Below are 19396 nucleotides of genomic sequence, written 5' to 3'. Positions count from 1 at the left end.
CTCAGTTTTTGCACTCTAATTATTCTGTTGACTGGTTATATCTTCATCTCACCATTGTAACACCAAAAGCGTGAAATTCATTTTCTTTTCTTTCTCTTTGGAAGTTGCTCTGTTTGTCTAGCGTAATTAATATTACGTCTTATATTGAGGTGTCAAACATTAAAAATGCCATGAGCTTGGTTTATGAGCAGTAAGGTTTTTGTAAAACAACAAATCTTGAACATACTGTATTTTGCTATCCAAGTTTCACAGTTCTTTAAGGGTGCTGATTTTCAAATTTCAAAACACCTTTCAGCTGTGTCTAGAAGTCATTTTCATATTAGTATATATGTAGGGAAAACAAACACACAAGCAGTGGAAGTAGTACACAGCCTTCTTTTCTTTTCTTTTCTCTTTCTTTCTTTCTTTCTTTCTTTCTTTCTTTCTTTCTTTCTTTCTTTCTTTCTTTCTTTCTTTCTTTCTTTCTTTTTCTCTTTCTTTCCTTCTTTCCTTCTTTCCTTCTTTCCTTCTTTCTTTCCTTCTTTCCTTCTTTCCTTCTTTTTTTCCTTCCTTCCTTCCTTCCTTCCTTCCTTCCTTCCTTCCTTCCTTCCTTCCTTCCTTCCTTCCTTCCTTCCTTCCTTCCTTTCCTTTCCTTTCCTTTCCTTTCCTTTCCTTTCCTTTCCTTTCCTTTCCTTTCCTTTCCTTTCCTTTCCTTTCCTTTCCTTTCCTTTCCTTTCCTTTCCTTTCCTTTCCTTTCCTTTCCTTTCCTTTCCTTTCCTTTCCTTTCCTTTCCTTTCCTTTCCTTTCCTTTCCTTTCCTTCCTTTCCTTCCTTTCCTTCCTTTCCTTCCTTTCCTTCCTTTCCTTTCTTTCCTTTCTTTCCTTTCTTTCCTTTCTTTCTTTCGTTTTCCATATTCCTACTCCTCATCAAACTCATTACATTTATGTCTTTATGAAGATTGAAACAATGCTTCTTTAGGTGGTCATTCATCAGTCCAAGTAATTTGGATTGGGAGAGAAGAAATCAGAACTTGTTCCTTAGAACAAGACACAAGAAATGCTGATGCTTCAAGTATTAGAATCACTGATCTCAGCAGACAGAGTAAGTGGATGTGACCTATCAACCTTAACCTTCAGAACACACGCACATAAACATCTTTCCCAGTCTAGCCAACTAAGCTGTCTTTATAGGCAGTGGAGAAGGAAACAAAATTTTAAAAAGAGATTTACCTCATCCGAAGTCTCAGACAAGTTGAAGGAATTACTATTTGGAGAAGTAAATTCTTGACAAGTCTAAAGAGCTGCTGGCTTTTATTAGTTGGATATTGTAGTAGTACTCGTAATGTACCAGAAGGGCAAAAGTCTGTATTTGAGCAAAAAGAAGAGTTGTGATTGTATCATATAAGGATGATGAACTATTTTGAAGTCTATTTGTAACTGAGGGGGATGTAAGACAACATCTAAATGAGCAAGTCTAGATAAATTGCACATAAGAGCCCTTAAATAACTGGTGGGAGAGAGCTGTACTCCAGCTTTGTGCTTCTCTGAGTAGTGTTTAATGAATTGTTGAGTTTACCAGCAATTACCAGAAGGGCAAGTTATCTGTAGTAGTGACAGTACTCTTCAAGAGATATGCACTCTTAAAAATGTTGACAAGTTAAAAATTGAACAGAAGCTTTTCTTTTACATCTGTTTGCGTATATTTCTATGGTCTTTTTCTCACACTTCTATTCAGTAAAATTATAGTCTTGTGGATAAAGCAACTCGGGAGATTGATGTTCAGTCTAAATCTGCCTTTGCTTCAATTGCTTGTGTGTAAGAAGCAGATAATAAAACTTTCACTCTCCTTCCTGTGATCTTAGGATTTCAAAGCAAAGATTCCCTGTGTCATGAAAGGGCCCAGGACAATAGCAGAGGTTTTTGGACCACTCTCATGATACAGTGTAAGAAAAATGAATTATGTTTTAGAACTCATAAAAATTCTAAAAGATTTTTTTTTTCCCAAGGAGATATTCATCTTCTCATATTTACTTACAATGTCATCTTCTGTATAACCGTCCCCTTCAGAGTCTAAATTGCTATGTTAGGAAGGCTTCTCTGTTAGTGTTACTATAGCAATGAAGCACATGAAACAGTCACTTCGCCGAATCTAGAACATTAACAGTGAAATGGGATCAAAACTGAGACAGGAGGGTTTATAAAAGACATTGTTCGGCACCCACCCTTCCAATTCTTACTGCAAAGAAAAATGCAGTGCAGCTTCTAAAAAAGGATTTGTTCTCCTCTCAGTTGAGAGATTTTTGAAATACAGTGCATGTCACCTAAGTTCCAGAGACGGTAAGAAGAATGAATTGGTCCAGGCAATATCAAAACTAAGCTCATAAAAAATGCACATTAAAAGAAAAAATGTAGATTAAAATGAAAGAATGAAAATGAGAATGTACTCAGCTGTAAGAACATTTAATTATAGCTCTTGCAAAAAGACTGAATTAATATAATCAGTAACATACAACTATTTTCCGGAGCCTTTTGCTGGTCTGCCAGGTCCTACAGTGACTATAATTTCTAATTTAAAAGTCAAACAAACAACATTTACCTAGTCATGAACACTTAAGTAATTAACCCCACAGTCATACAACAATTGTTGGATCACAGGACAGAATTTCTGTGAAATAATCAAACATTCTAGACTGAATCCTTGGATGTCATTTCTAGATCTGGAGAACAAACATCTACAAAGCATGGATAGGGCAAAACCCTGCTCGTGCTAAGGTATTGACCTTACTGAGTCGAGTGAAGAATCAAAAGTTTCTTTAGGTGAATAGTATGCAGTATCTCATATTTTTTCTGATCACCTCAAAGGTGATGTGGATTTTTGTTCCTGTTGTTGTTGGATTGTGTGTGTGTGTGTGTGAGTGTGTGTATCAGTCTGTTCCCATGCAAGCCTGAGGACTGCTTGAAGTCCACAGGTGCTGTACTTAATTTGCTCAGGTGCCACTGCCACAGAGTGAATTTTCCTGTGTCAAGAAGTTTGTGCTGGCTGCATCTTGAGCTTCTAGATGTCTCCTGAAGTATGTGTACACAAGAAGAGGTGTCTCTGCTGTCCCTTCATCCTGTAATGTGGAAATAGCAATGGTGATAGCTTCTGGTAAAGACACCAGAGGACACAGTCCTTCCTGTATGAAATGGGAGTGGGGTGGGGTTTCTTATTCCCAGCATATAGTTTTGGTATTGTGGTAGATAGTCTTCCTAAAGGCAGTGGGAAAACAGTTCAACTCCCAATATTTCTACCAAAGTGCAAACAACTTTGGTATTATCAGAAAATTGTCAGTACTTAACGAATAGCCATGCTGCTTTTGACCAGCAATCACAGTGTAGTGTAATTTTAATAAAACCCATTGTTACTTCCCTCTGGCCTTTCCAATAGCCTGCTTTCCTCTCCCCAAAAACTTTCATCTCACTTTCTTTTGTCAAACACATTTTTACTGTTTGAACTTCATTCAGTGTCTGGCAAATAATAGATAATAGATTCAGAGGATTTTATATTAAAATAGTGCTTTCCATCTAGATGATTACCAAGACCTATATACTTTGAATGATAAATTATGGATCAGTTCCTTAACCAGTGCCAAGCTTGCTTGAGATTAGTAGGGCTGTATTGAATTGCATCACTTGGGGTCCATTCTCTCTGTTATGGAGTATTTCTCTTCTCCGTGACTGTGTAAGTAGCTATTGCCAGAATACAATATGGCAACAATTTAATAATTTTTTGTTGTAGGCTTCTCAGTTATGTATCACATAGAAAAAAGGAAAAAAAAAGAATCTCTAGGTAGAGCTAGGGTAACTATAGTGAGTGAAAGGAGAGAACTGAACAATTTATGAGAGCCTTTCTAGGTCTATGTTCTACATTTCTTTACCTTACAATTTGAAACCATACTGACTGTTTTGTAATTCTTTGTTAATAACATTATTCACATGCAAATTTTACCAAGATTTTCAAACTCTCTCTCTCTCTCTCTCTCTCTCACACACACACACACACACACACACACACACAAAAATAGTAAAGAGGAAAAGATGCTGGAAAACCTTTTGTGAATATAAGTGGTCAAAAGCTGGTCTATATTTCAGCCATGTGACTGAGAGCACAGCAGTGCGGTGTCACCCAGAGTGGTGGAATTGATGTAGTTCTGAATTAACAGAGATATCACATACTGTTAAAAACTCTCATTCACTCTTTTCATGTTTCTCTAAGGCTGGGATGTATTTGCATTCAGTGAAAACTCAGTGTAGGAGGGTAATGTTAAAGCAGAAGGATCTATGATCCTGACCAGCAGAAGATCACTGAAATTGCAATGTTTTATTTTGCTCTCTTTATGGTACTCTTTTAGCTTGTTCAACTGACCATGCTCCTAGTACAGCTATATGTGTTCAGCTGCAGAGCTGCTACCAATTTAACAGTATGAATCCTTTGTTTAAGCAAGATACATGATCAGGGCTTAGCCATTGTTCTGTCTTTCAGTGCCATCATACTGCATTTTAGCTCCAAAGTTAGTCCGAATAGATAGAGTGCATCATATGGTAAAATATATCGGGTTACCAAGATGATGAGCCAGTACTAGCAGGTACATTGAAAGCTATCAAAATCCCAGTTTGAGAGATATGACAGGTAGTTTCAAGAATAATGATTGATGTCCAGCTCATATAACAATGTTCTAAAACCCTAACGCTATCCTTGTTCAATCTCATTTTATGGTAGCCATGCATGAATTGCTTAGCAGCCTATTCTGAGCCTTGAGAATGAGAGATTTCCCAGGGGTTGTTCAAGTGAACCATTGATAAGTTTGCTTTCATGAAACCTGGACAAATGATGGGAATCACTATCAGTTGTTCAATAGTATTCAAGAGGCTTGAAGGCCACACCCTGTGTTTTTTGAGAAAGATTAATCACCGAACTGCAGAGCAGTTCTTCTGAAGCACATATTCTCCATCAAGAAAAGCTAACAATATAGATATCAAGAAGCAGTAAAAAGTGCTCTGTAAAAAGGATACCAAATCATGATTGTTATGGCATATGAATATAAGCTAGAACTATGAAGGTTCCTGTCCAGAGCTCAATATCTCCAAAGGCCAAGGACGTTTGGAATTACTCCTGTCATAGACAGGATCAAGATTTAAAGTAAGGACTAATATAGAAATTTTCCTACATTTCAAGGTAGTTTTAGAAAATTGATAACTAAAGAAATTTTAATTTTAGTTGCAAATCTTACAGAGACAAGTATTATTAGCATATGTTAGAATTTGGGATATAGCCCTTAGAAGGATAATGTTGATAACAGCATCTTGCGTATCACTAATTAATTCTAACCAGTTTTTAAAATCTTCAGCTTGTCAGAGTTTCACCACATTTTCACTATAATTATAAAGATTTTCTCTTTAACTTGACACTAGAATTACAATCATGAATATAATTCCATATAACTTCATAATTTTCTAGTAATATATGGGAAAATATTCAAACAAATCAATTAAAAATATTGATGGTGACTCGAAAGCTGAATTCTGCCAGTTTTTTTTTTTTTTTTGATAACTTGTATCTTATATAAGACTTCAGGCATGTCTCTTCTGCAGATATATATTATAAGAAATGGTGAGCAAATCTTCCAGGCCATAAACATGTAATCACTTTATATATAATACCTCTAGAGAACAGAATGGAATAGTTCATACCTTCCTAATTTCAGCCCCAGTTACCCTCCAGGAGAATGAGAAAAAGAACGAGGTATATGGTTTGCTATTTTTTTGTTTTTTTAAATTATCTTCTTACTCAACTGTGTGTCTTTCAGTCCCTTCAAGCCTATGTTTAGTGATGATGTTTCAACTGAGCTAGACAAAGAAGCTGATGAGAAATGAAGAAACACCTCTCAGTTTGGCATGCAGTTAAGCAGCACTTGTGGGTAGAGAGAATTTGGTCTTCACAAACTGCTTAAAATAGAGAAAAAAAATCTGAATGGCTTTTTTTTTTAAAGCTACAAAAGGAGCAGCAGTGTCATTCATGATTATTCTGAAGTGATCACCAAATCCATTGTGTTGTTATGGCTTATGAAATACTTGAGTTCTGTTAAGGTACTAGAAATTCATTTCTAGTAATTCCTGCATAACTTAAATGACAGACTGGTACCTTTTTTTTTTTTTTTTTTTTAGAGAGAATTAAAAAAACCAACACACTGAATGCATCAGACAGCATTTTAATGAACTTTTTAATATACGTTAAAAAGTGTATTCATAAAGGCTGCTAATTGTGCACACATCAGTGTGAAAAGAATGTGGTTAATATATAAAACTACTCACAATCAGTTCTGCAGAGCTAAAGGAGACTTCAGGATGAGTTAGGCAGTGTTGTAGCTTTTGAAATAAAGTGTGTAAATTCATGTCCTAGTTTACTTTATGGTAACTTGCATTTACACCCAGATATGGATCATGGATCATACAGAAAGTATCTCACAGAAGAATGTCCATCCCATCATCTTTCTGTGATACTGGGTTACTTTATTGCTTTCTTGTAACGCAAGGGCCAACAAGTGTGGATCAGCAGAATTCTGAAGTGCAAAAAATGAATTTATTTATGATTTATGTTTCCTTCTGGCCTGGTTTCTGCAGTTCTAACTTGAACAGAAAATGTGGAAACATCTTTTTCTCAATAACAGCTACAGAGCTGAACCTTCTGTTCATTTTACAGTTAAACAAAACTATGTGTTAATCTCATTTGGATATAAGAAACATGAAATGAGCCTATACAATCTATTATACTTGAAAGGACAGATTTGCTGGTGCATACAGGTTGTTCAACAGCATTTCAATAATGCTATTAAAACCATATTTAAAGCTATTCAATGTCATTTGAATGGCACAAAGTGGGTAGAGCACATTAGTCAATTTGTCATTAATCCAGCAAAAGACATTACTGATGTTTTTCTTTTTTCCTTTAGAGCTGTTAAATGAATGCAATGTTAGACCAGAAGAAAACCTAGCAGAAAGTCTATATCTGGTATGAATTTTCAAAGCAAATTCCTAAGTGTTTGTCTCACACACACTATTTATGTGAACAATGGAGTCATTGAGCAATTAAAAAGATAAATCTATCCAGTGTGACTGAAAGTAAAACCAAAACAAACATTGTGAGTTCTGATCTCTGAATCTTAGCAGAGGTTAGAGTGTTCAAAACAGACTCCTTCCATGAGCTTGTCATCTTCAAAACTGGTCTTTTTACATTTGTATCTCTTGGTCTAATGAAAAATACCCTCTAAACAAATGTTTCATGCCAACGTGGTTGCACTGCAAAATCGAGCCAAGCCTTCACAAAAATGAAGAACAAGGTTTTCCACTGCTGTTTTTTTTTTTTTTTTTTCTATAGCAAAACTGGAGTATTTTATTCTTTTCCTCTTTTTCCAAATTGCTAAATGAGATTAAAGATAGGCGTGAGTCAAAAACTCCATTATCTCCGGAGTCCCTGTATACAACTGGGAATGGTAACTTGTTCATAGGTGTGAGCAGGAAATTGCTGTATCTGAGTTTTAATCTACTGTAGTTTCAAGTGCGATGAAAATAGTATGGAAGGACATAAGAAACCATCTTAATTTACAGCAAGGATAATTTATTAGGGGGGGGGAAATAAAAATCAAAAACCTGTAAATACACAAGTGTACTAAAGGCATCTATGAAATTTTCTTTGAGGCTTCTAAGAACAGATTACATTAATATATCTGATATATCTCTTTCAGTCCCAAACTAATTTTCTTGCATTATTTCAGACCACACCATATATATGTGTTTGTCCTTTCCTTTGTATTTTAGGAGAAAAAAAAAAAAAAGTTTAGGAAGTCCATGTTATGAATTTTATCAATTCTCTCCTTGTAAGTTTTAAATCAAATGATCTGTTCCAATGAAAAGTTTGAAAAAAGTACAGAAATCCAACAGCCAGGTTAGTTCCCAGAAATGTTGTTAAAGGTAAGAGATAGAAGGGAGACAGAGTGGGAGAGAGAGAGACCCAGTTTAGAGACTTCACATAAAGAAGATCTGAGGTGTGAAGTCAAAAGCTAGCTGCCCTACTTGGTTTGCTGTTAGTTTAATAACACGAACATACTTGCCATCCCTTGACATGTAGATTTAAATTTGTTATACCACCTCCTGGCTCAAAACCATCCCTTAGGATGGAGGCAGTGGAAAAAATTGAGCACAGTTTGAAAAGGAAGCCTATGTGTGTGTATGGCACATAGAAGTTTGTGTGGTACTACAAATACAGTACTCCGTATTGGGAATGCAGTACAGAGAAAAAAGGACATGGATAATGTGAAATCCTTTTGCTAGCATAGCATCTCTTTCACAAATGAGCAAACGCTCCACCACAATAAACACAAGACTCAAAAATGAATAGTGCAACATATCTGCAGGCTGCTGTTGAAAACATTTTAATATGTTAAGCCTGTTTGTCTCCAGACAGGTGACATCATACTTCTTTCTAGCAAGACAGGAGATTCTTGAGCACATTAACTAAAAAAAGTACCTTTCACAATTTTATATTACTGAGCAAAACTTCTGAACAAGTGGTCTTTTTAAAAAGCTATCCAAATTAGAAATAATAAAGGATAATTTCTTGCTCTTGAATCCTATCAGGAAAGTATCTTTCTCCTTTTTCAATAGAAAAAAAAGTCTGGTAATACCAGTTCAGAAGAAATTCACTGGTGACTGCAACTCGTACAGGTAACAACATGGAGATCAGAAGGCTGCCAACCCGAGTAAAACCACCACACCTTCCCCAGAATAAAAGTTGACTTTCAAATGAGAAAATCATGGACATTCTCATCTACAGTGGACTGAAAAAAAAAATACATATTATGATCAATATGCTAATATTAGAACAAGAATTATTACCAATATTATTTTTTCCTATTATTATAGAGCCAAATAATGTACCAAAAAATAAAATAAAAATCTCAAAAAGAAGGTTTCCATCATCAATATATTCCACCTGCAAGAAGTAGATTAGCTTAGTTATTGCTTTAGAGCTCCAGGTTGGTAAGATTTTCCCAATGTGCTTTGATGCTGGAGAAGTCATGCTCCCTACCTGCTAGCTATCCAATCTTTTCCTGCCCAATCTAAATGGCAGTGTTTTAAACTGGCAGAACAGTATGAGATTCAGTGGTGTGTGTGAGAAATCTCAAAGCTCTGGCCCAGCTTGGATATCTTTAAAAGCCAGTGTATACAGCACTCCATAGATCTCATTACCATCAATCAGTTCTGTTATGGTGCAGTCTAGAAGTTTCAGCTGAGCACGGGGCTGTTATTTCTCCGTGCACTGTGTGAGCATGGAAGAGACTGTCTGTGCTTTAACAAGTTTAGTGTTTAGACAGAAAAGGCAGACAAGATGAGAGAGGAAGCAAAGACATAACCAGATTTAATTTATCCAAAGTGTTGTTCATGACTGGGGGCTGGGTCTGAACCTAGAACCTAGATCTCTTGACTTACTTTGATGCCCTATCTTCTTGTATGCATTCCTTCTAAATTATCCATGCAGCTTTGTTCCATGATCTTTCACACCGGTGTTCTCTGTATGAATACATGCTTTATTCATTGCTCAGCCTCTTTTCTAATGAAGAAAGCTGCTTTTCTCATACATTGGAATATATTAGGTTAGACTCCATCTCAGCTGGCATCCTTAGGATTTTCCACTTCTTTTTCTTCTCTGTATATATCACTTCTATCTATCAGCATGTCTCTCTGCCGACAAATGTCCAAAGATTATTTTAAAAGCCTGACCTGTCAAGCAGCTGTTTCCAGTGCTGCTGAACAACAATTTAGAATCTCAAGTGACACAGACAGCAAGCAGGAATCATCCGCCTAAAACTCGGACCCAGAGGCACTCCCATAGCATTGAACTCATGTTTATGCAAATGGACAACTGTTACTGCAAGTATGAAATAATTATTCCTCTTCTTATCAATATTGTTTCTGTTTCTGCCAACTAGTGGGCAGACACCGTAGCAGTTTTAAGTCAATTACCTAGTCCTTGTAGCTGATTTCCGAATGAAATACATTTATATCCCTTATTATAACATGCAAAAAAATGAATTGTCATGATCAGTATAATGATCACTCAGAATCCTCTGAGTTTGCATATTTCTCTTAGTAACGTGCAAGATTTTTTTTTGAAAACCTTGTTCTAGGTGAACGTCTGGACCTAATTCCAAGATGACACACAGAGGAACAGACAGGTATTCTTTTGATAATAAACTCGTGCTGGTTGGAGCAGCCACAGGCAATCTGGAATAATTTTTGTCAGTGGTTTCAAAATGGCAGAAACGAGACAAAAATGAAGTTCATTGAGGTTATTGGGATGTCGTTGAATGAAATGGCAGAGCTTTGGGTGGGTCAAGATGACAAAATTGTGCTTGCAAAGTAATCCAGCCAGTGATTTTATTTCCTGAGGAAAAACACTAAATGCTCACAGATTTAAATAAATAAATTGTAGGTAGCTGCATGCCTAATTCCTCACACAACTGACTGAAAATGCACCCCCTAGGAGTTGAATTGATAAGTACCTGTCAAATTCTGCTTTAGTGCTGTTTTTTCATGCAAATAGAATCCTCGGCAATAAATCAGATCCTCGGTGTGCAGTTTTCTTAAGTATATGTCTGGTGTCATTAAACAAACAAAAAAGTAACATACCAGGTTAGAAGAATGAAGTAAAGAACATTGCTTTAAGAACACTGTAGAATTTGAAACAGCAGTTAACAATCTACTTCCCTTCAATGAGTAAATACCCTTACAGACATTGTTGACCTGACTGGTGTCTTTTTTTCTTTTGCCTCCCTGTGGCTTTAAACTTCTGTTACAACTTTTTTAATCACTCATTTTACTTTTTTTTTTTTTTTTTTTTTTTGATAGGTGTTTTTACACAACGGATGAAGAGTAATGAATAAGATCATGGCTGGCTTTATGACCCATTCTGACAACGATCACATCTTCTCATACTCCAGAACCTGTGTTTTCCCCCCTATAGTCTGATTGTCTTATGTAATTACAACATCTCTGGAGAAGAGATGGCCAACAACAGGTATTGTTGAACCAAGGCAAGACATGGTTTTACTTGAAGCCTGTAGGTGCTGATACAATACCAAAGCATCAGATCTTAGGGAATAACCATAACAACATTTACAGTTGAAACTGGAAATCACAATGCAGGAGATTTAATGATTTTTCTCGTGTGAAATCATTATGAACTCTGTCGCAAAAACTTCAGGAGAGAGTTTAAACAAACCTAGATGAGTTCTTTGATATCAGCAAAAACTTGACCGTTCAGAGAAGCTTGAGAGAATTGTTTCCTTATTTTAGCATACCTCATTGGGAGAGATCTTGCCAAGTCAGGATGTAAAAACCTTTAATTGCTGGGTGTACCAGTCAGGGTTGTGCCCACCTATTAATCTTCTGAAATGCTGTTTATATAACAATGCTTCATGGTGGATTTAGCGATAATACTAAAAGAAATGCCATCCACTATCATAAAAATGAATGAGTTTCTAGATCAAAGTTTTTGTCAAGTATTCAGCATAAAATAGTACTTTTTCAGACTCAGCTATCCTGGGTCAGGCATTTGGTGTGTATGTGTATTCTCTTGTTGTTTAACCAAAAGGTAAAACAGGGGTTTCACATTAGGTTTGCATGTAATTTAACCCACAGATCTAAGTCAACAGAATTTTCAGAAACAAATGCTAACACTTGTCCATGATCAAGTAGTATGAAGTTTGAGGTATGTTGGTTGCACCCCGCTTTTTTTATGTTTTATTTTTTTTGTCTGTGTAATGTAGCATTTAGATTTGACAGTCACAAAGAGACTGTAATTTCCTTTTCTGCCCTGTTCTCATCAACACCATATTTGAATGTCTTCCTGAAATATGTTAACTAGCAGGTCTAACGTTTTCATGGGTTTGTCTGTTCTTTTAACTTCTGCCCATAGGTAGAAGACCATCCAGGTGCACATCTGGGGGTCATCTAGTCCAGCCTCCTTGAAGTGGAAATAGTGCCAACACTGAAGCATTGTTTTGTCCACACCTAGTTTTGAAAATGTCCAAGAATGGAGATTTCACAGTCTGTCTGGACAACCTATTGCAGTGCAGCAGTGGTTTTCTAAGAGAAGTTTTTCTTTTTTGTTTTGTTTTGTTTTTCTGAATGCCCAGCCTGAAGCTTGCAAGCTGCACATTGGCTGTCGCCCCTTGTTACACTGTCTGATGCTACTTAGCACCATTTGGCTCCCTCAGTCTTGTAACCACCCTTTAAGTAGTAACAGATTTCTGTGAGTTGCCTCTCAGCTTTCCCTTTGCTAGGATAATCAAGCCCAATATCACTAACCTCTCCTTGTTGATCATATTGTCTGTGCCCCACTGCTGTGGTTGCTGCCTGCTCAATCCTCCCCAGTTTCTTCAGTTCTACTCTGAGCTGTGAGGACCAAAAGTGTGCACAGTAGTCCAGCTGGGGCCTCACCACTGCTGTGTCTACAGATAAAGAGAGAAAGAGAATATATCTGTGCCCATGTGTTGTTGTGTTGTTATAGGACAAAAGACAAGATCAAAAAAGCACCTTCCCTTTAGAAAGAAGGTGGTGAATTTTAGACTTGCTTTGTAGCTCTAATGTAAAATAATTCTAAAGTATAAGGCTGTCTCTGATAGCATTTGTCCTGTTCTTAAGGAGGCTTACCTGAATTCTAGAAAGCTCCATTGTTCCAGAGTAGCCAAGATGGCCGTGATTTGTTTCCCCAGTACATTTGTCAAACTTGTAAAAAAAAAATCAAAGACAGCTGAAGGTCATGACTGTAAATTTAAGATAGACCTTTACTTGCTGCAAATAAACTCCAGTTTATTGAGTTAAGTGGCTGCCCAGTGATTTACCGTGTAAATAAAAGCTATTACAGGGTTTGCTTTTACATTTTGAGAATTCCCAGCAAAACAAGAAAAAAAAATGTATTAACTTCTCAGGAACTCTTATTACATATGGCTTGCTAAAATGCATGAATTAATGGCAATCACAACAAAAGTCAGAATTAAGCATCCACACAAAAACGTCTGAGTTCAGGAGCTAGTACTGACAAAGGTAATCACCTGTAATTATCACTATGTACAAAAAGTGTATTAACATTTATATTTTCTTGTCTCCTCCTATGGTTCAAAGTTGTTATAGTGAAGGTCTGTAGTGATGGATGAGATGCAAGTATTTGGCCTTACTTGGAGCATTGCCTTCCCCTCTGGGCTTCTCATTCTCTCTTTAATATACAATTCATTTATTACCTGGACTTGAATTCTACTTACTGGAGAATCACCAAGGTTAGGTTTATTCTGCCATTTGTAATGCAGTAGATTTAATATTATTACGCTGAATGAGCTGACCAGGGAGATTAGGAAAAAAACTTTCCCCTCCTCTCCCTGCTCCCATTACATGTGGTGCCATTAAATACAGAACCTTTCAGAACAGATCATTGCTTGTTTGATGCAGTGGATGGAAATTCTCATTTCAATGGGGTAGTGAACCTTCAAAGGAAAGGATGATCAGGAGGAATGGGAGAGACCTTGATATGTCAAAGCAAGCCCTTAAATAATAAACACAATTCAAACCCAGGGCTTATCCCACATATAAAGCATGAGAACTATAAGCATTTCAATGTAAGTGGTGTTTATAAGGCTATTTTATATGCAACACAAAACTGGCTGCTTTTATACCCGTTTAAGGTATATTTTCATCATGAATCACAAATAAATAGTTTTTCTTCTCATGAATTCAAAAGAGGATTTGTAGTTTTTGTCCTGTATTTTGGCACAGAAAATTGACACCTCTTTGAAACTGCCAGCATTATAATGGGTAGGAAGAACCTAGACACCATGAATCTTCCTCAGTACACTTAATGAGTTTTGTCTGTCCTCTCTGTATTTCCAGCCCTGCTACTTCAGAACAAAGAAAAAAATCTACTTTCTCTCTCTAGATGAAAGTTTGCTTCAGAGAAGTCAAGAAGAAACTTGCTGCTGTCTTCAGAGTACTTTTGGACTGTGTCCAGTCCCACTGGGTTATCTTCTTGGACAACCTTTTGGGCATACAGATAGAGATTCTCCTAGGCACCACTTAGAGCAGAAAGCTGTTGTGTGGGCCAAACAAAAAAACTTGTTTCTTAATTTTCTTTATTAGCCATAGCTTCCTTAAGACTATAGAGAAGGAAAAAATGCCCCAAATGTGCCAAACCTGTGTTCCAGGTCCTTTTAAAAAATTTCTTTTACATGTAAGAAAAAATTGTTGTCTGCCCCTTACATACACACAAGGTGAATGTCAATGGGAAGGCAACAGCTGAATGTCGTGGCAAAACTATTATGCTAAGTCACAATTAAACAGATCCTTAGTTAATGTTAGCTGAGTTTCAAGGATAGGTACAGTTTTGGAGGAAAAGTAAAAGTTTATAAAGACTGTATATGCCCCATTTGAAGATACTGGATTGACCTGGGGAACTTCTAAGCAAGGAAGAAAATATTTTTTGGATGTCAGCATTAATGGAAGCATGTAAGTGCAGAACATCAATAACTTCATATATCATTAATGTGGAAAAATAATAAAGGAACACCAAGGATAGGCTTTGAAAGTGAGTATGGGGAGATTTTTCCTATATGAAATGGGAAAAGGAGTCATAGACAAGAGGTACCATGACAGAGGTGGCTGGTCCAAGCAGTAGATATTGTTCTAGCAACATTCTCACTGGCCTGAAAGACAGAGAAAAAGAGGCTTATCAAAGTCCGTACAGAAAAGGTTCTGTTTTCAAGTTACTATTGCTCCATTATCCTGTTGGCTCTGGGTCAGTTTTTGCTATCCATGAGAAGCAATGGCAATTGGATGCATTCCAGGTTGGTGCTTCTGTAATTGCAGCAGAGCAGTGAAAATAGAATGAAAGAAAGAAAAATTGATTGCAACCTGAAGGCTGGATATACAAAGCTGACAGAAAATGGGATATTCACACTGTCTAACTTTTAGATTAAGAAGTCTAAGTCCCAGCTAGGAAAAGAGGTTCTTGGAGAGTCAGCGGACCTCTACAGCTTTCTTCAAATGGTGATTCACAGAACCTGAGTCAGGTTCCTATTTGTTTTGCCATCTCGAGAAATCTTTGACTAGCTAAGAAGTCTACTGGTCTTATAGGAGCAATCTGAGGTTGGTGATGTGAACTTGTCTTTGTCCAAGCCTCTGTTTCAGGCATCATCCATAGGTAAATAGTTTCCATTCAAATCAGATGTTATTTACTCCATTTTCTTTTCCCTCGGTGTAGAAGAAAAGAGAATTTGTAGAATGCACTTTGTCTTATTAAATTAGTAGAATAGCTGCAAAAACAGTTTTATTGGGAGATTCAGACATATTGATTTGCAAGAAAACCATGCAGATTAATGTATGAACAGCATACACTGAAAAGAATGAAAACAGGCACAGAAAATTTTTCCCTCATGGCTATTTTTGGACAATTATCTCTGTTACTCCAAACAATATTCTATGAGATGCATCCTTCTCACAGTGACATGAAGTGTTATACTGGCATAAGCTATTTATTCTTATTAGTCTGGCTCTACACCAGAGTAAATGAGAGCAGAATTTGGACCTATATTATTTCGAATGTTATTCATTAAAATTTAATGAATAACAACCCCCCTGTCCCCCTTCCCCCAAATACTAATTACATGAAAGATCATGAGACTACCATCCGTCTCTGTTTTTCTCCTTCTAGCTACTTAATTAGTTACACAGAGAGAAATTCTCTAGTAGGATAGCCTGAGAAAGGCGATAACCTGGTGGCTAGGATATGTCTTTCTGGTGTGCAAAACCTACATTTGAATTCCTATCATGCACAAAGTAAAACAACACTTTAACAGACTTGAGCAGATGCTACTTCACCTTTAAAATACTCAGAATTTTCCTGAGTCAGAAAAGGTCAATTTAAAAACAGCTGTTAGGGTGAAAGAGAATTATTGATGGACCCAAATCTGAGTATTCTGATTTTTTTTTTGAAAGACCTATAATCTGCAGTAAAAATAATTATGGTTTGTTTTTGACATGACGCTAGGAAAAAGAGTTGCTTGTTGTAATGCACAGTAGTTCCTAAATTAGACTAGATTTGAGCTGACCTGTCCTTTGCTTCTAGAAATCTGCTAAGAGCTACAGAGCAAAGGTGATTTTCTTATGACATCATATTGTGGGACTCAGTTTTGGAGAGGAAAAGATAAAGGGAAACTTAGCTGAGCATTTCACTACATATGAGCTAAAAAAGAAAAAAAAAAAAGGTGGATATTCAGTAGTGAAAGGCTATCTGACTGCTTTGGAGTCACAAGACTCAGAAAAGCCCTTTTTATTAAGAAAAATAATCCCATTTTATTGTATTTCATAATCCCATCATCCCTCACAGTTTCCTACCTTGTCCTCTTTATAAGCATTCCCAATGTTATTAAAACAATCAAAATAGTGAACTGCTTTATTGAAGTTAGTGCAAAAATTCCACAGGACTGGTGACCAGTGTGTGGGTACTGAGTCCCAGGGCAGAGCAGATAGATTTGGTTCTGTTGCAGAGGGTGGACGACACTGGCCTCTAAGGCAGAATTCAGTGTGACCCTTTGCAGCAAGACAGAAGACTGAAATATCAAAAAAGGACAAGATTGCTGTCCCATAATGTGCAACTTGGCTCAGGATTCAAAAGACTAACCCAAGGGGAGAGGCTGTACCTCCAAATACCATTGGAAGAGCCAGTGGTAGCCAGGCCATTGGCAATGGTGTATCACATAGATGTTTCTGGAAGCACTCAGAGATGATGCATCCTTGCTGCTTTGTCGTGCCCCAGACAAGTCCTTTCCAGGTGACCCGATTGCAGGTGGTCCATCATACCTGAAGAGAGACAGATGGGAACTGTCTGCCAGAAGAATTAAGCTGCCTTCACAGCCCCACTCCCTGCTTGGCTGTGAGGAACTGCCAGTGATTTAATGCCCCTTCAGAAGTGCTTTAAATGCTCCCACTGTTCACTAATACCACAGATAGGAAAGTATCTTCTGCCTACCTCTGCTGGCTTAGAACAGAAGCTAGCATTTTGGTCATGAATCACTGCAATCCAATGGACTTGCTGAACAATTCCAAGGAGCTCCTTTCCTTCTGTGTCTACACAGTCTTCTGCAGCTAGACCTAACATTATTCTGTGGGTCATAGGGAGAGCTTGTCTCTTAAAAGGATTGTTTGTGAGCTGGACACATTGATAAACATGAAGCTGGCTCATGCTCAGCCACTTAAGCTCAACAAAGCTGAGTAACACCTGCCTGTAGACACATCCCTTCTGATGCCAACTTAAAAAAGTCAGTTTTTGTAATTTCTTGCTATACCTTTTACTTTTGTCCCTTTATCTATCTAAATGTATCACCCCATCATTAATGCCGGTATTCTACTCCACTACCCATCCCAAGACCAACCAGAAAGCTGGTGGAAAGAACAGGAGAAGAGAAAAAGAAGAAGAGAAGATGGGGGAAGAGGAGAAGAGGGGGGAAGAGGAAGGAGAGAGGAGAGGAGAGGAGAGGAGAGGAGAGGAGAGGAGAGGAGAGGAGAGGAGAGGAGAGGAGAGGAGAGGAGAGGAGAGGAGAGGAGAGGAGAGGAGAGGAGAGGAGAGGAGAGGAGAGGAGAGGAGAGGAGAGGAGAGGAGAGGAGAGGAGAGGAGAGGAGAGGAGAGGAGAGGAGAGGAGAGGAGAGGAGAGGAGAGGAGAGGAGAGGAGAGGAGAGAAGAAGCTCCTGTTCTATTTTTATGGTTCTGCATTTATTTTAAAAACTTGTGTTTTCTCTCATTAATATTATTTGAAACTCAGAAACCAGAACACTCAACATTAATGCAGCAGAAATGAAATGAAATGAAATCAAAACAAAACAAAACAAAAAAGTGAAGAACATTAGCTAGTTCATGGAATAAGAAATATGACATTATTATGAAGGTGTAAAAGAATAAAAAAAGAATAATGAATGCTAAACCACAGTTTTTCAGAACAAAAAAATGCTCACTGTTCTAGCATCAGGCAACAAGATAGCGCTCTGTAAAATGTTTTGCAAAAGCTTATATTCAGATTATGCAGATTATATGCAACACTCCCATCATAATTTTGAATATGAGATTAATATAAGCATTCCTTCTCCAATGGTAAGCTTCCATTTGAAAAACTTACTGCTAAAGAAAAAATGTGCAATTACAAATGATTATTAAAAGGTGACCAATAGTTTTACATTTCTCTCACCAAAAATGGTAAAATGTCACTTTAGTCTACTTTGTTGGGTTATTGGTGGACAAGGCTCCTTTTGCATTGTATCCTCATCAGCACAGATCAAAGCTGTCTTTCAAATAAATTCTAAGTCCAGGAAACAGAAAAATTAATTTTAGCAATGCCATTAAATGATTTTGTTAATTAATCTTAAAACAATCCTGCAACAAGAATGCAGGACTGGGGCCTCTGATGTTGGTATGCAGTAGACACAGTTTACACAACTTTGTCAATTGAGTTTGATAATAACAATAATTGCTAAAGGTAATCTCTCTGCTTACAAATAGACAAATGCTTCTCACTCAAATTCATAGTAGTGCATGTATAGGACCAAGAATGATATTTTATGGATTCCAGTATAATCAGAAAAAATTTCCAGAATGAATTTAGTCTGTTCAGTGGACTAACAATTGTGTTGAAGTGAAATTTGTTTATGCTTTGCTGATAAGAACAGTTTTGGCAATTTTTGCGTAATTTTCTGGGTAAAACATTTTGATGAAGCACTCAATGTATCTGGTTATTTTCTACCAAATGTACATTCATCACAATGCCTTACTCTGAGGCTTGTGCTTTTCTGTTCTGCTGTGCTCTGCTGCTCATTGCATTGCTGGAGTTCAGCAAATGTCTACATGAGCAGATCAAAGTGTAATCTTGGCTTTCGTTGCTTCTCTGTGGTTTCTGGTGCTTATGTTAATCCTACTTAAACTAAGTGGTCAGAGATTTGGGAGATTTGAAATACAAAATAGATTCTAACCTTGAGATGGATTAGGGTTGTCAGATGGCACAGAACTGTCATGTAGGACTAATATTATGAAAACAAGAGCTGAAAATACTGTTTTAGTGTAGCTGACAAGAGGGATTTATCTGAAAAGAGACGTGGATGCCTTTGATTAAAGCAGCTCCTTAGTGAATATGTAGCCTGAATGCCTTGCAAGGTTATTGATTATGTATCTTATGTTAAAGATACAGCTTTTTCTCCAGGAGAATATTTCTTCTTTTTTTTTTTTTTTCCATCCAGTAAACACAATAGCCTTCTGAACATGGATGCATTGTTTCACAAAAACACTTTATT

The 19396-nt window shown here is 37.0% G+C and overlaps 1 long non-coding RNA gene across 2 annotated transcripts in view; it reads left to right on the top strand.

The window, feature by feature from the left end:
- Positions 1–14044, top strand: part of LOC310901740 — a 50031-nt gene extending 35987 nt beyond the window's left edge. Inside the window, exons 2-4 of one of the 2 annotated variants that reach the window (XR_014586110.1) lie at positions 10201–10248; positions 10922–11090; positions 11991–14044. This is a non-coding gene — a long non-coding RNA (uncharacterized lncRNA). The remainder of the gene's footprint in view (positions 1–10200; positions 10249–10921; positions 11091–11990) is intronic. The other variant, XR_014586109.1, reaches the window with a different exon arrangement.
- Positions 14045–19396: the final 5352 nt, after the last annotated feature.

The sequence above is a fragment of the Anser anser genome, assembly GCF_964211835.1.
Source record: "Anser anser genome assembly, chromosome: 6".
NCBI classification, from domain to species: domain Eukaryota; kingdom Metazoa; phylum Chordata; class Aves; order Anseriformes; family Anatidae; genus Anser; species Anser anser.
This window is presented reverse-complemented; position numbering and strand designations above follow the sequence as displayed.